This window comes from Scatophagus argus, chromosome 20 (assembly GCF_020382885.2).
Source record: "Scatophagus argus isolate fScaArg1 chromosome 20, fScaArg1.pri, whole genome shotgun sequence".
NCBI lineage: Eukaryota > Metazoa > Chordata > Actinopteri > Scatophagidae > Scatophagus > Scatophagus argus.
In genome coordinates, this window is record NC_058512.1 from 10,187,855 (window position 1) to 10,204,815 (window position 16,961).

Below are 16,961 nucleotides of genomic sequence, written 5' to 3' on the forward strand. Positions count from 1 at the left end.
CAGAGGAGACAATAATCAGCAAATACATTTTGATGTAATATTATAGATTAGGATAAAACTTTATTAAACCCTAGGTAGAAATTTGCAAGCTCCCCGACTGATCAATTATATAAAGTAGTTAAGGCACTTTTACTAACTTTAGCATCAAGGCAATGAAGTGATTAGGCATCAATAATTGTTTTTTGCCAGTATAATAAACATTACTTGATAATATTTCATTTTGCATATTGAGTACTTTTACTTTAAGTATATATTGATCCTAACGCTTTTATTATTTTACTTCAGTAAAAATTTAAATACAAGTTTTTTACTTATTGTATTTGTACACTGTGGTATTGCTACTTTTGCTTTTGTACATCTGTGTACTTCTTCCATCTCTGTCTGTCAGTTCGATTTCTTGTGGTCAGTTTGAAATGTCTGTGTGATCGTGACACAAGAGATCCAATCAAGTAGCCACGAATTATTAAAATTATTAAAATACATACAGCAGAATTCACTCTCTAAAGCCCATGAATATCGACAGAAAATCACATGTAATTCAACTGTTTTTGAGACACATTGTCATGCTTGGTCAAAGGGAAATTTTGATCTCGTGTGGCATCCTGCTTTGGGTGAGTAAATACACAAACTGATGCTCAGATGGACACATGTAAGGTTAGACCAAGTGAAGGATGGATTTGTTCAATGTTGCACATTCAATAGCAATTTATTTTGGTGTGTCAATAAAAAAACAGTGCAAGAAATGCATGAGCCTGTGAGGCAGTGGTGCTTGTCAAAATGTCATAGTTTATACTACAAAGGCCAGACGAATAAAAAGCACAGCTGAGTCATTTATTGAAACAAGGTCATAAGACAATTGTGAGTGTACAATGTATTCACAAATGAAAATGAGTACTGAAACTTGTGACTGCGTAATATGACATGATGTGAGATATGCATTTAGATACTTAAATGCTGACTTGACTTGGCTTTTAAATTGAATGAATCATGGACTATCATACACATTACACATTGGTGTACGCATTTCCAAGTTAGGTTAAGGATCCACAAGTTTCAGTGCTCACCTTCAAATTTAGCTGCAAATCCAAAACTATTTTTACACAACATTTTTAGGTATTTTCAATCCTGAAGTCCTGATCTGGTGTGGCGTAGACGTGACTGCTCTGAAAGTTGTTGTTCAGCGAGAGTAACAAAACAATATAGACTCTTGGTTGGGCTGTGAAATCCATGTGAACGTACAAGATTGCCATAAATCATTTGTGATTATTTGCCCCTTATTGAAAATTGACCATTACGTGAGATATTTGTATAATTCATGACTTGTGTTGGACATTGTGACATGACACTGTAAAGCTTTTACTTTCCCATTCTGATTAAGCCTAAATTAAAAAGAGAAAGATTAGATTGGACTTAGACATCATCTCTCTTGCACTTACAATGCTGTCCTCCCTTCCATTCCTAAGAAGTTTCACTCCAATTCACACACAACCATAACAACAATAGGTCGTTAACCGGTCATACCCAAACTCATTAACATTCCCATAGCCACTAGCCAGTCGTTAGCCTCAGATAGCCAGTCGTCAGACAGGCCCATAGACCAATCTGCAGGGCTATTTGATCCTTTGTTTTAGTTAGTTTCCCTTAGTCACTCCCACTGAAGGGTATATATTTGTTCCCCACCAGTCAGTTTTTTCAGAACTGATGAAGCTGCTTGGATGAGCAGCGAAACGTCTTCAAGCCTATCTTCACAAGTCCAGATGCCTTGCTTTAACTCTTTTGGGTAAAGTGCAGGAAAGCTCTGTTTTTATTTTCCGACATCTCCACTGTTAAATATGTGTATTGATCTGAGGATTTTGCATACTGATTCAAGTCCAGCGGAAGGAGTAATTGTGCTTAACAACGGAAAACTCTCCTATTAGGGCTTAGCTGATGCCAGACAAGACAGTGTATTTCCTACAGATAAAGATGGCATCAGGGTTTAAAAAGGGGTCAACAGGATTCCCTTTAGCCAAAGAGTGTAGGGATTACCAAAGTCTGCAAAGAGCTGATTTTCTTACAGATTATGTACAATCTGTTCTCAGCAACAGAGCCACATATTCACAAGATGCAGGAGCAGCATCAATCAGCAGCCTTTTTTATTCAAGGGCAAATAAGGTTCCTGTGCAGCATCTATCAACCTGCACTCACCTCAGTGCACCTAAACAGGGATGAACAGGAAGCTAATGTGCAACACTTAGGCAAGAAGTAAAGAAAACAACAGCTAATTGTTCTGTGACATTTAGAATAATAACTGCTTAAATGTATTATGCTGCTTAACTGCATATATGGACTAATGTTAATATTAACTTATGATATCACAGAGCACATGCTAACCGCAATGTTGTGAGCACTTGTCTGTGTTGGGTAGACATGCTTTCTTATAACTCAAAACTTTACGAATAGAATACAAAATGATAAAGATGCCAGGTAGGAGTACTTATTGCAGCGGTAACTGCAAAACTTAGCTTAGAAAAACTGTTTGTAGAGGCAGGAGAAGATGTAAGAAAAGGCAACCACAAATCTGAAATCACCAGTAATTTAAAAACTAACTGATATTCCAAACTAAATACAGAAGACTGAAGGATTACAGCTGAAAAACTATCCTGCTAACTATGGCTTAGATTAGTAAACAAAGAAAACAAGGTGTAAAATTTGTTAATCAAATCTTGATTACAGACAAGATGCTTTAATCATTGGCTCCAAGTGGCTGATATTCACTTTAAAAACTCTTTAATTTGTTGTGCACAGATTTCAGCAGCAAGCTGTTGCTCATAACGCGAGTGTAAATCAAAAAGCTGTAAAAATGAGATAAGCGTAAATTAGCCGGCTCCCTGCTGTGTGTTAGAGCACAATAAAGTTAAGCACAGAGGAGTACCCAGTAAGTATATGATCCACTTAAACCATCTGAATACTGCATTTTTGACAAACTACTGCATCCATTGTTACCTTTCGATAAAGAAACCACTGTCCACAAGTCTTTCACTTTCAAACTCAGTTTTAGCACAATGATAAACCTTAATTTGATGTTGAGTTGAAAGAATTATCAAAAAATACATTTTACATTATGTGCATTCTTGCACATCATTTTAGGCTTATACCAAATATTTTAAAAAGTGTGTCCAAATACTCAGCACCTCTTAACAGTGTAGTATACGAGCCTGACCACTAGATGTCAGCCTTTACTTTAAGAAAGTTGGACTGGCTATATGGAGGAGCAAACTCAACTCACTCATGCAGAGTGCTACAAAGATTATTGTTTGAATTTTCCAGCATTTACACTTCTTCTTACTATATTCCCTTCTTACTATATGGTTTTATCTTAATCTTTTCATGTTGGTGCTGTAATTGATGCAGACTTGCAGCACATCAGTTACTTTGCAAAATCTATACTTGACTCAAACATTTTATGAAAGAGGATTGTGAACACAGTGATATTATCACCAAAAAGATTCTTGTCTTGCGTTGAAGAACGGAGCTCATTATTGCAGGTGTTCACAGATAAAATGTTGCACATCCTGTACACAGACTGCTAAATGCTTCATCTCTCTAGTTGATTTGAAGTTTCTGATTACACTTCTGAACTGATTAAACAGGCAGGCTGAGCACACTGTCAGTCTTATTGTAGATCTGAAGAGAGTTCCAACCTTCAGGTCATGTGGTTGTCAGAAGAAAAATGTTGTAGGCTCTTTGAACATGATCCTAATCTAACAATGTAGGAAAACCTATCCAGTTAGAATAGTTACAGGCTGTGCCCAATAAATTACTAAGAGTGCAGTGATGATTTGTTGTCGTTCCAGTATTTGCATTGTTACACTTATGCACCTTATGACATTTATTTCACTCAATAAATGCATGTTTTACAAAGGTAGCCCCCTTCGGTCACAAATCTGAAGTGAATGCAGCAGGTGCGTTCAGGTTTTATTTGCAATGACAATTTCAAACATATCTTCAGGGTAGGAGGGATGAAAATATCAGCATAAACCAGGAATCCCTTTGGCACAATTCAATTTGTTTGTTTTTTTCTCAAATGCTCGGTGAAAAAGCTGACCTTTACAGAAGGCTAATTTTCCTGCATGGTCAATTTGTGCCACAAGATCACCAGGTGTTTTATGACAGGCCTCCCACTCAGGCAAGTATTATCGTCAGCTGTGGATCACAATGCCAAAGCAACACCAGTGACACAGATTCCATGACTTTCACATATCTGTACTGCACACTGCTCTCATTTGCAAATGGCTGCTGATCTCTTTTCCCACACAAAGTTTTGTGCAGAAAAAAAGCCACAAGCAATGGCAGTTGCAGACAAATGGCGTCAAATCATGATGCAAATGTTTGATAAATTACAAAAGGGAGGACTGATGCCAGAGTCTGTAGCTGGCAGTTGAGACAGGAACTCTGCAGCCTCACTTTCCCCTTCCTCTCAAGCAGAGTCAGTGGGTGACTGCCTGTTTGAAGCTCTTCCCCTGGGCTCCAGGGTTCTGTGGGATCCGGGTGTGCTGACACTGTTAGCACGCCTGATATGAGAGTCTGATCAAAGCTGGCTCATTCTGCCTGACCGATTTCCACAGGATTAAGGATTAGGGAGACAGGAAGCTGGGAGAGGCACGGAGACAATCTGGGAGAGACAAAAAGGGATAGTGAGGGCTATGGAGAGTGAGAGGGATGGAAAAATGTTGGAGACAGAGGGATCATAAGGCATTGGCAGAGAATATCTTGAGAAACAGAAGAGAGAATAAAGTCAGTGAAGTGATTTACAAAACAAATAAATCAATAGACTATAAAGTAGAAGAAGAAATACTGACTTTTCTGTATAGCATATCCTTTGGAGTGATTTAAAAGACAATTTTTAGCAGCTTTAACTTTTCTGGCTGGACATTGTGGCAGCTCTTGTGTTCAGCAAGAGCTGTAATTTCTGCAATAGCTTTGTTTATTAGGTCTGATATGTAGCTGGGACACAAACCCTGCTGCGCTTTACTGGTGAAATATTCAAATCAATCAACAGGAAACCAGTGCAGAGCTGCTGAACAGGGGGGATGATCTTTTGTTCTTAAGTTGCTTCATTTGTCTTGCTGGTGCAGTTGTGCGAACAGAAAAGACTGACTGTAATTATGGTAACATAAATGTAGAACTATAACATGTTTTTAAGGTTGCCAAATGACAAAAGATAGTATGTTTAAAGTAATAGGAGACCAAAATCAAGATCTGTGAGAGAGCTACCAAAAAAGCTAAGATGCTGTGAAAACCTTTCAAAGTGGTTATCAAAAGTAGACATATCATCATATGATCATCAGTAAATGACTGATTGTGAATTTCCGTGCAATATCTTCTCCTTCAGGACAGAGATTGAAACCTTTTGCATTCAAATACATCAAAACATGCACAGTGTTAATGTTTCTGTCACGCTTGGGGATCTGTCTAATTTGAGGTCAGTTAGATCATGACAGTTTTGACATTTTAAGGTGAGATGTCAACAACAGCTGTTGAGCCTAAAGGGAAACAACCAAGTTTAGAGCCAGGGCTTTTGTATGTTTGTCTTGTCTGAACAGGAACTTTCCACTTCTTTGCTGTACCAAAAAGGCCTTGAAAACGTGCGTCCTTCTGTGTAAATGAGACTGAAATGGATAGGGACATCCCAGTGTGGATTTTTGGTGGTTTTTGTGGCAGGTGTCGGTTTCATATGCCTGAATTATTTTATCGCTCCACTGGTTTCTGTTTCTAACGAATTTGCCGAAAACCGAGAAATGAGACATTTCTGCAGTGTTAAACCGCTAAAGAAGAAGGGCTTTCACATTAAAATGGAGGCAGTAATTAATGATATATACTGAACGGGGTGATAGGGATAAAGAGACACAGTGGTAGGAGACAGTTACAAGGAGGAGAAAAGGTGACAATACCTGCCTTCCAGTCCAGATTAAAAGGGCCAGATGAAAGGTCAGGGACAGGCAAAATTGTTCACCCCCACCGGATGAGCACTCTCACTGGCCTATAGCCGATTAATTATCTCACAGTTCATGACACCAGGGTTGGTGTCCAGGCAATTACATTACACTACATACCCTGAGCAACCTGATATGGGGATTTTTTCCTGCTGGACAGTGTGTGTGTGTGTGTGTGAGGAAGAGGGGAGGAGTCTTTTTACACACTGGTGGCATCCATAATGACAAATGACAAAGCGATAATTCACATCATGCTCCAGCGCTGTCATCACTGCCTTTCTGTCTGTTCATGCATGTGTTTTCTGTGGCTGCAGTCAAGCGAAACACATTCTTTTTTCCTTTTTTTCTTTTCTTTTCTTTTTTTTTACTGTTCCCATAGATTAACCAGAAGTGGAAGAAACACATGAAAAAGAACGACCCATTCTCAGCCTGTGGCTTGCTGCCTCATTTGCCCGAGCCTCTATCAATTCTTGGTTATAGCCAATAGCAATAAAGGAAGTGGTCCCACTGTCACAGAAACAGTTGGCACGGAAACAGCACATTACACCATCGTCCAATCCCCCTCCCATTCCTTTGTCGTCATTTCTCCCCTCCCCTCCCTTCCTCTCCTCTTCTCTCCAGTCCCCTCCTCCTCCCTTGCTCCCTATCTTGTATGTTTTTTCAGTCATCAATGAAATCACAACCAATCCTGCTGCTGGCCTGTCAGCAAGCATATAATTCCTCAGGAAACAGATCTACTCCTGGTCTCATCTCAGGGCTCAGATTCCTTAATGGCCAATGTATATTTTATCATTATAGCATGAAATAAAGATACACTGGATGCTGTATCTGCCCCCATCAAAGCTTGTTTCTCTCTCTCTCTCTCTCTCTCTCTTTTACTCTCATGATTTAATCCTGACCATTTCCCCCTTCTCTCTATCCCTGCTGACTCCTCCCTCCATTTCTGTCCTGCGCTGCCTCTCTCTGCCTCTCTGTCTCTGACACACTCGAACACACGCACACATATATACACGCCCTCCACCCCCATCGCTGCAGTGTCTCAACTGCCTTGGAGCAAACAAGAGAGGATATAGAACACAGACGTTAATAAGACAGAGAAAGAGGAGCACTGAAAGAGAGAGAGAGAGAGAGAGAGAGAGAGAGAGAGAGAGATGTACGTGAGTGTTTGTAACTCTGTGAACATGAGGAAGATATGAAGATGAAGCAGCAGGACTAAGGGTGGATTGCACACAGCCTTTCTCTCCCTGCAAAGGCTTGTCTGCAGTGTCCCTTATAAATGGATGCTGGCTTGTGAACACGGTAAGCCTGACTACTCTCATATAGACACACAGCTTTTTTTCTAATCACCTCAAAGCTGGCTTGCTTTGGGTACAGAGGAGGAGCAAGATGCTTTTTCATTACAGGCGTTCTGCATAGGGCAAGTGTGTTTTCCTGATAAAATGGGGAAGGTGATGTTCAGAGATGGCACCAAGGCAGGCAGCCTTGTCCAGTCCCCTCCTCCACCCTGCTAGCTCTGTGCCAACGGACGCTGCTATCCTCTGCTTGCAATTTGACTCATCATCTCCCCAGAGCATCTCTTCGATTCTTACAGAACACTTTAATCGGAAAGCGGCGCTTAGTTCATGTAATTACTGTATGTAGGACAAGTGAAAGATGCATCAAAGGTCTGTGTGTGTTTGTGTGTGTGTGTGTTCATGTGCATGTCTCTGTGCTTTGTCCAGGCCATAAGCTTTGCAATGAAAAGAGGGGAAATGAGAGAGTAAAAACACCACCGCACACGATCAGGTGTTCATTACTTACAACTTTACGAGACATTCAATGTGAATTTGCAGTGGGAGGTGTGCAAATCCCATGGAGCTTGGCTCTGCGGGCACTGGGATAAGCGGCCAAATTGTGGCCTGACAGTGGAGCTAACTGTCTGCTGTTCTACTGAGGAAAAATTACTTCGACATTCATTAATAATCATAGTTCATTTGTGTGTGGTGGTTTCTCTGTGTTTATGAATGTAAATCTTAATGGCGAGAGGGGGGGAAAGAGGAAGACAGCAGAGTGTGTTTGTTACTCAGCTGGCAAAACAGGTTGATTTGTGACATTTTCTGTTTCATCTTCCATATTTTCAACAGATCATCACTGTCATTTTTTTCAATGGGGGTTGGGATTGGTTGTGTAGCATCCGGAGAGCATGTGTATTTGTGTGTACTGTATGTGTGTTACATACTTGAGAGAGAGAGAGAGAACCAGTGCAGGGAGGGGTCGAGGGGCTGGGGGGGGTTTGAGGCAGATGGGGCAGAGGGGCGGAGGTTGATGCAGCAGAGAGCAAGAGACAGAATGAAGGAAAGAGAAGATTTGGAACAGACTGGATGGGGGGGGGCATTATTTCATGGTGATAGAAAGACATGCTTTTCTTAGCATGTGATACAGAAAGAAGAAGAAATACTGGATGTGTCTGTGATAGTTCCACCAGTAGCAGCTCTCATCGAGGCCCTCAGACATCCATGCATCAAGGCAAAGATGGTGGATAAATTCCACCAAGCCTTTATCTCTGGAGCACTACTGGTACCAAAATGGATCAGGAATATTAGATTGATACTTATGCTGAACCCAGTGTAATGTTGCCCGATTGAGGTTTGTGAGAAGAACAGCATAGGAATATTGATCGCTGTCACAGCATAATGCTGACAGATTGGGTATAAACCTTTGTGGGTAGCTGCAAGTTGAACTTATTCTTCCCCCACAAGAAAATGCTCTACATTTTGGACTCACCATTAGCTAATATGCATGTGTATCATGTTTCTTTTCATCTCTTGTTATCTGTGAGTTTTTCAACAATGACCAAAAGCAATGCTGGTTTCATTAAAAACTCAAGAGCTCTGAGTTGTGATTTAAGGTGGCAAATCTGCAGATACTTAATTCTTCATGATGCCATCTGAAGAGAAAATGCAGGTTAAGGTCACGTTTCTGCCATGTCAGTTAGTGGCAGGTGGAAAAAATACAGCTTGAATCAGAACTGGGTGAACAACAGCAAATGTTTATATACAAACACTACGATGTCTTGCTGTCCACGTCGTGTACCCACAATTGTGTCTTGAATAGTTTTGTTCAGTTGTGATTTCACCTCTCAATATCAGCTACAGTCTCAGTCACTGATTGGCAACCATTATTAGACCAACCAAGGTCACATTCACTGAAGTGAATGATGTCCAGTGCGAAAAACGTTAATCACATTCTTACATAATGGGCCTTCACCAAGTTTCACACACAAACACACACATAAACACTGAAAAATGTCATCATACCCTTATGTAGACTGTTTGAGCATAACATTGGAAGAAATAGAAATGATCTTATTTTGATTATCTTTGTTAAGCCGACACATAAATCTCAGCATGAATTCTTAAATGAGTGGAATACACATCACATAAATTAAGCATTCCAAGCTTTACTGTTTTATTTCTCTCTTTGTTTAAATGGTAGTAAACAGTATGCTGCTCCTCAAGTGACCTTTATACATATCAAAACGAGAGCAATAGTGTAACAAAACCTATGCTGAGTTGACCTCCTTCCACCTCTTTTGTTATTTGCTTCATCCACTCCACTGGGTGACATAATGGCAAGGGACAGCAGGGACAGACTTGGTTTTAAAGTGACAGTGGCTGTTGAGGTGACAGCTCTTACATTGAGGAGGCCAATGTCACCGTTCGGCTCACTTTTAGCCATCTTTAACCTTGTAGGTGAACAGACCGCCGACTTGGACAATTAAACTCAGCTCTGTGACAGTTAAGCACCAAGGGAGCCCAGCCTTGTTCCCTCAGCAGCCTACTTAATAAAATGATTAATGTAAGATGTCATGTATTTCCTGGAGAGGGAGTAGCAGAATCACCACACAAGTCTCATACATTTGCTTTAGTGGTGACGAGAATTAACGTGAAAATTGATCCTAAACACCATGTAGAGGTTATGAGATAACCTACAAAAACATAAAGGAAGCATGTGTCCATAAAGTTCAGGCTTCCCAGCTGCCTTGTCACTCTGTATGTTCAGACAGGGCATTGCTCTGATTCAGCTGGCTCAGCATTTGTGTTTGTTTTGGGTCTTTAATCCTTGCCAGGTATGAGGACAAAGTGTCATCTCCACACAAACTACTGTAAGACGGTGTTTCTTTTAGACAAGCGCAGATGTAGAGAGGACTAATCACCTAAATCCACCGTATGTAATTTCTGCTGCTAGTAGTCTCTCAATCAAAACAGTAACAGTTTGATGATGTTGTAAAGTAGCGTAGGACTGCAGGTTGGGTTAATTTCTTTAATGAAGTAGCGGTAACTCTAACTTGCTAAATTACCATTAGATGAGTTGATGCCCAGTGCTGTTACGCATGGTCAAAATAGTCACGCTGACAATAAGTTTGTGAGCACACTGAACATTGTTGTAATGTTGTAACGTGATAGTATACATTAGCTTGGTGGCTGGCATGAGCTACTTGTCACAGTATACAAGTGTAAGCAGGCAGGTGCTGAGTCAAAAGAAATAAATTAATGGTCATCATGCACACTGCAGAATTCCAATATAGACTTTAATGAAACATAAATTAGTGCATAAAACACATGGATATTGGAGCGTGTGAGCCATTCATTTGTATATTATTTGTTATGGTAGCACACTGTAGCAATCTTGATCAATTTTGAAATATTATATCAATAAATTAGGTCTATACTGGATTACTGTGTCGCAAATACTATGCTGTTAATGAAACATTATGCTATGTGGCAGAAAAAAGTTGTATGAGATGGTATGCAGTATATTTCAAATCATTTCGTGTATGATTTCCATCCAGGGCGAGTGCAGTAAAACTTCTAATGATGTATAATGCATCCTGCATAAGTCTTTGCCACAAGCATACTTTTAAAACCACACCAGTGTGGTAAATGCATAGTCAGACCGGCGTTATCTCTCTGTATACAAAGTGTTTCTACTGACAATGTGAATTTGTTGCAGGGAGACACTGACAGCTCCTCATTGGATGTCTCAGTGTAAATCAGTAATGTTGTTTGATTGTGCTTTACAGGGACAGCTTCGACTACAGAACGTGCAGCGATGAAAAAATCACGTTTCAACACGAGTAGTAATACAAGCAATATTTAACAATGGAGTGGTTAGATAGCCAGTTAGCAGACTTCCTTCCTCACTTTCTGATGTATCATGTGGTGTTTCCTGTGAAGTTGTAACAACTAGAGATAGAGATATGGCAACACTGACAGGCAAGCAAATGAAACGCAATGTCAATAAAATTTTCGCTTTCTCCAGGTTTGAACGTTGTCGCAAACATTTGAGTTAAGTACACAACTCAGCAAAGCAACTCAGCTGTTATTGGCCTTTTTAAGAAATCTTACATATTATATTTTTAAAATTAAATCCTCTGTGAGGACAGCTATCAGTTGAATCAAACAAAATCTTAGGGAGGGACTCTGTGAGGAGTAAGTTATTTTTTGGTATTACATAAAATAACATTAGCTCAATTCATCACTTTTTATTTTTTTATCTTTGCCCTCCTTTCTAGTCTTTGCTAGTGGCCACATACAGGGGCTTGTCTGTTTTCCCGAGGCCAGGCGAGTGAGAGGGCCTTACTTCCAGCACTCAAATGTGAGAAGGCAGAGCAGAAGGGACAAACAGAGCAACTTTGTGTTCCATTGCACACACATAACAGCGGTCATATGACAACAAGGAGGTGGACAAGAGGGGAGGGGGGGGTGATGAGGGAGTGTATGGCCTACAATCCACTGGTGAGAGATGTTGGTCTGCACTGAAAGAAATGAAAGGAGTGTGTGTGTAAAGCATGCACGCGTGGATGCTCGTATGAACCCACATGCAGTATGTGCTGCATTCTGTGAGATTAATGCAGGCTTTTAGGAATATAGTTAAAAAAAAAAAAAAAAGTTTACAGCACAACACTTAGCTTGTCTTGATGAAGGCATGCAGGTCTCATTTTTCTGGGAAAAAATCTGAAAGTGAAGTGAAGATGGTGGTATCAGTGACCTCTACAGTCTACTGGTATCCTTCCTTTTTGCTTTCACAATAAGCAGGCTGTGTTTTTTTTAACGGTAAATCATGGAATAGTGTTTGTGCAAAGTAATATAACATTTAACATACAGTATATTCGTAACAGGTGACATTTTGTCTCATCTCATTTTTCTAATATCTCTCTTCTCCACTCACATTCTTCCTGTTAAGACAATGCAAGCAGTTGAAGTGTGCTGGCATTGTTAGTTGACATCTGTTGGGGCTCGGCAATAAAGCAAGATTATACATAATTTAACTGAAATATAGGTCTGGCTTCTTGGGAAGATGATTTCATCATTTGGTGCAAAGTCTCTGCAGGGGCAGACATATCACTGCAACATGTTGAATACTGTATTGCTTATTATTTCTTTTTACATCTATTTCACTTCCCATTGTCCCTACAGCATTTATTTCATAGTGCTGATTCAGTGAGTTTGTGGTTCTTATATTGTTGCATGTGTGTCAGATGTTTTTGTTTTTTTCCTGTTCCTGTTCCTGTTCCAGTTTTCAAATCAAATACTGCAGATAACGTCTGTGGGTTGTAGATGCCTGAAAGTGTCCGTTGCCTGCAATTTCCTTCCGTTTCGTAAAGTATTTGTCATGATCACGATGCTTATTTAACCTGAATTGTTTTAATCTACATGACACAGACAATAGAGAGAAGTTCTCTTTATAAAAATATATGTGTGCACCAAGAGCAGATGTATAACAGGCAGATCCAAAGGCTCATGCATGTGCTCACACACTCGCACACCAGACTCTAGCGTCCACCTTGTGTCATCTTATCCCTTCACATCAGACAGCCTGCTCATAGCTCAGCTTGTGCACAAACATGCCATTGTCATCGCTGGCTGGCCTTGTGACTCAGTGTGACCCGCTGGATTGGAGAAGGGGGAACACAGCCATCGAGATCAGCAACGTTAAACAGATCATTATCACGAAAAAGCGTCGAGCATACAGAGACTTCACCCCCATCCTGCCTTCACCCTCTAAACGGCCCACTGTTTTGGGGGAGCAGAAAGGAGGACACTGCTCATCATTGTTTTCCATAATGAATGAGTAGTGTCCTCACATGTGTACAGTTTACTGGCATCTTTCTCTGAAGTCTGCATTTAGGACAGCACGTCAGAGAGTGATAACACGACATGTTGAAGAAACAATTGTGAGAAATAAATTAGGAGTTTACAATAACTAGGTTTGAATATTATATTGCAAATGACAATTTCCGATAAGGGCAATGACAGATGATTCAGTTTACAAGCTTATACTGAATTCAGCTTCAACTCCCAGATGATTCATAATGAATAGGTACAGGCTTAAACTGGCCATCAGGCAAACCAGGCAGAATCCCAGTGGGCTGCTCTGTTTATGGGCCTGCCAATTCAATGTATGTATATAAAACCATATTTATGTTGTTTTATATAATTACCACCAGTCCCATTAGGCTTCAGCGTGGCTCCACGTATTTTATGATGAAAGAGAAGTGGAACTTATTAACATTATTTATTTTTTTCTGCCGTGCTTTGCCATGTCCTGTCCTCCTCTCTTTAGCTAGTACTCATTACTTTGATGCATCGTGATATATGCTGTGCAATCTGAACTTTTGTGTGGTTTGTAACTATAGGAACAGTGATGCTGTACAACATGGAAAGTAAAGCCGTCATCTGTTTGTAGGTTAGGTCACTGTGTTGCTCAGTAGGCTTTAAAAATGTGGTTCCTTTTGTTATTGCAGCAGCTTAACAGTACTGGTAGTGGCAGTAGCCAGGTATTGTTATTAATTAGTAGTAGGGGAATGATTATTATAATAATAATGATGGCAATTATAATAATCAGAGGGAGATGTTACTGTTGTGCTAATATTCTGTATTAACATTAACATTGTCTGTCTCCATTTTGATGCTTGGCACTGATGTTTTTTTAAAATTAGTATTTTCCTTAGTATTTTTCATTTAGATACAAAAAGCTCAGAGAATTTTAGCTCACGCAACAGCTTTACTCCAAGGACAAAAAAAACGAAAGAAACTTCTGATGATCTCTGACCATACTGACAATATACACTGAAGCTCTGACAAGAATTCTGGGAAAGCCATTAGTCACAATGTTACCTGATGTATGATTTTGAAGCAAAGGTGCAACGTGACATTAGAGGCTTTCAGAAACATCCCCCAGAAGGATTCTTGTAAAGAAATCCTAGACACACAGTTCCTGCCAGGCTCAGTCTTGAGACTCCTTGACAGCCTACTTAAATGTGTCTTCACTGTATTAATGTGGTTAATTAGGTATCCTGGCTCCATCTGAATGACAAGGTCCACTGCTTGTACGATTTTCACTATGAAATAGAAATTATTGTAGGAAAATGAAGTTTGGATCCAGTTCTTTTGTGGATCAAGTGTTGCAAACCTGCAACCTATATCTCTTGTGATTCTGACGTATATGGGGCGACAACGAAGCTCTGACTCATCAAACAGACGTAGGCCTTGTATGTCGCAAGACTTTTATTTCAGTCGGCTGAAATATGCATTTTGTTCAGGTGGAGCAACAAGTCTCACAGTACATGTTTTCAAAAGCATTACACGATACTGTGTCATGCACAGGATCTAATTTTAGCAGTGGGCATCGGGGTAACATTGATCTACATTCTGTTGCCAGGAGCATGAAATTGACTGCATGATTGTGTTCCCAGATTCCACAATGTTATAGGTGCAGTCCAGACTGTGAATTGCACACGAAACACAAATACAAATACATTGATAGGGAAAATCTAAACCCAATTAACATAAACTGCATGTCTTTGGATTTAGTGAGGAAGCTGGAGCCCCCGGAGGAAAGCCACAAAGACACTGGGAAAGTTTCACAGGCAACAAAAACCCCAGCCAGGGACCTTTCTACATCTCATAATACAGTAAATACAGTGTGGTAAAAAGATTATCAGGCATACGGGGAGGAGCTAAAGGACAACAGCCATTTTTTGATTCATTTATGGTTTCAGAAGGATTTTGACAGATTAAGATTATAATCACCAAGGCAGTCACCTTCATCTTATCAGAAACTATGTTGCACAGTATTAGCTGCTAGATGTTAGAGTTCTTGGAAACCTCACCAGAAATGTTCAGTGCTCTTTCCAGTAGCTCTAACTGAACTGAGTCCTCTCAGTTCTACTCTCGAGCAGTACGCCTAAGTAGACTGGATTTAACACAATTTGACAGTAAACTCACACAAAAATTTTAAGTTTTAATTCTTTTAAGAAAAGTGACCAGGTTATTCTGAATCTCAGTGGAAGCCTTTTAAAAAGTTAGAACACAAATAGATGTATGTGGCTAAAATGTTAGACATATCTCACACTGACCCTGTCCATTTTATCTCAGAATCTGTCAGCTGGAATTACATGACATTTACCCTCTAACAACTTTGATATAAATTCAAATAAATGAATTCCGGGCTTATGTCTGTTCTTCATATGTTAGTTCACACTCTATCAAACTAGTCAATATTGACACTGACGACTGTTCAAAAAACAATGAATCAGCAGTTTAAAAAGGTGTACATGTACTCAGTGGAGTCCAACGCAGTAACCCTGAGATAATTTCCTTTCTTTGTGTATGTGTTGTGTTGACAATGTGTCAGACGGTTGTTGATTCAGCTCTACGGTCAATTTAGAGGTTGTCCAGTTGCTAATACAAATAAATATAATGTCATACATGAAAACATCAGAAATACCTTTAAAGACGATACAAAATTGACTAAGTAGCTCATCTTAATAGGCTACAAAACATCAGAATTTAAGAAAACTCTGTAAGTGGCTATAATCAATAATTTGAACAGATTTCACTCATATGGGTGTCTGCCTTGTTCAAAAATATTTTCTAAGCATCTCAAGTCAGTTTCGCCTAAAGTTTCAGTTTGAGACTTGAGACTTGATTTGAGTCATGTGTAGTCCATCAACCACAGACATGTTGTGGTCCACATCATTCAGCGCGGTGCTGCTGCAAAGATGGAAATCTCATGTCTTCAATCTGTAACCGAATTTTCCTTCAGAGTAACGGTAAAATCCAGGATTTCTTTCTAATTTCTTTCTAATTCATGTAATGTCTTGCTTTCGCTTGATGTTGCTGATCTTTACTTGTGTGTTCATTTCATGATTGATGGCTTATTGTTCTGTTAGATCAGTTTAAATACTGTCATTTATGTTCTTAATTCATTCAGCATTTTATCTCTGTGCTTCATGAGTTTTCAGTTCAAGCAGGAAGTAAAGTGTTTTTGCAGGGGAATCTAATGGTGGTTCTCCTTGTTCATTCGGTCACACAGAGATCAAGAATAATATTTAATATATAATAATTCAACGGGTGCGAGCTGAAAACTGGAAGTCATGGGAATATTTGTGTTTAGTGAGCCTTTTTTTTTCAAAAGGTAACAGCTGCTAGAACATGTCTGCTCCTGAATAAATATTTAAAAACCTTCAGCAATTACAAGCCTATCATTGCTTTGTCACTGACCAACCAAGTAGTCTCAGCATTTATCAAGATTCAGTACAGAAAATAAAATAGATTTTGTGATTTCTTTTTTCTTTTGTTTTAGTCTGCACACTGAACTGAAACTAAAATCTGCTCTTTCAAAAGAAGCGCTGTTCTTTTGTTTACTGTTTTTGAAGCCGCAGGTGATACTGTGATAGAGTGTGTTTCAACTGTCAACAGTGTCGCCGGCAGAGTTTAAACTTGCCATCCCTCTCAAAGAAATGCTAATGTCCAAATTTCACTTTGAACAGGTGTGTAGCACTGGGGCTAGCCGTAGCTCAGTAACGTCAACACAGCACTAAATGATCTACACAAAGCGGTGAATGTCATGCCCTACCCCCACCTCAACACAAGGTGAATGGCCTTATTCATGTGCTCTTCATTTTATTGCATTTATATTATGTTATTTCATTTTAGAATG

The 16,961-nt window shown here is 39.7% G+C and overlaps 1 protein-coding gene across 2 annotated transcripts in view; it reads left to right on the top strand.

Moving 5' to 3' along the window:
* The first annotated feature begins 6,931 nt into the window (after positions 1-6,931).
* Positions 6,932-16,961, top strand: part of gnaz (guanine nucleotide binding protein (G protein), alpha z polypeptide) — a 29,289-nt gene continuing 19,259 nt past the window's right edge. The window contains exons 1-2 of one of the 2 annotated variants that reach the window (XM_046375501.1): positions 6,932-7,274; positions 16,792-16,894. The gene's annotated coding sequence lies outside the window, so the exon portion shown is untranslated. The remainder of the gene's footprint in view (positions 7,275-16,791; positions 16,895-16,961) is intronic. The other variant, XM_046375500.1, reaches the window with a different exon arrangement.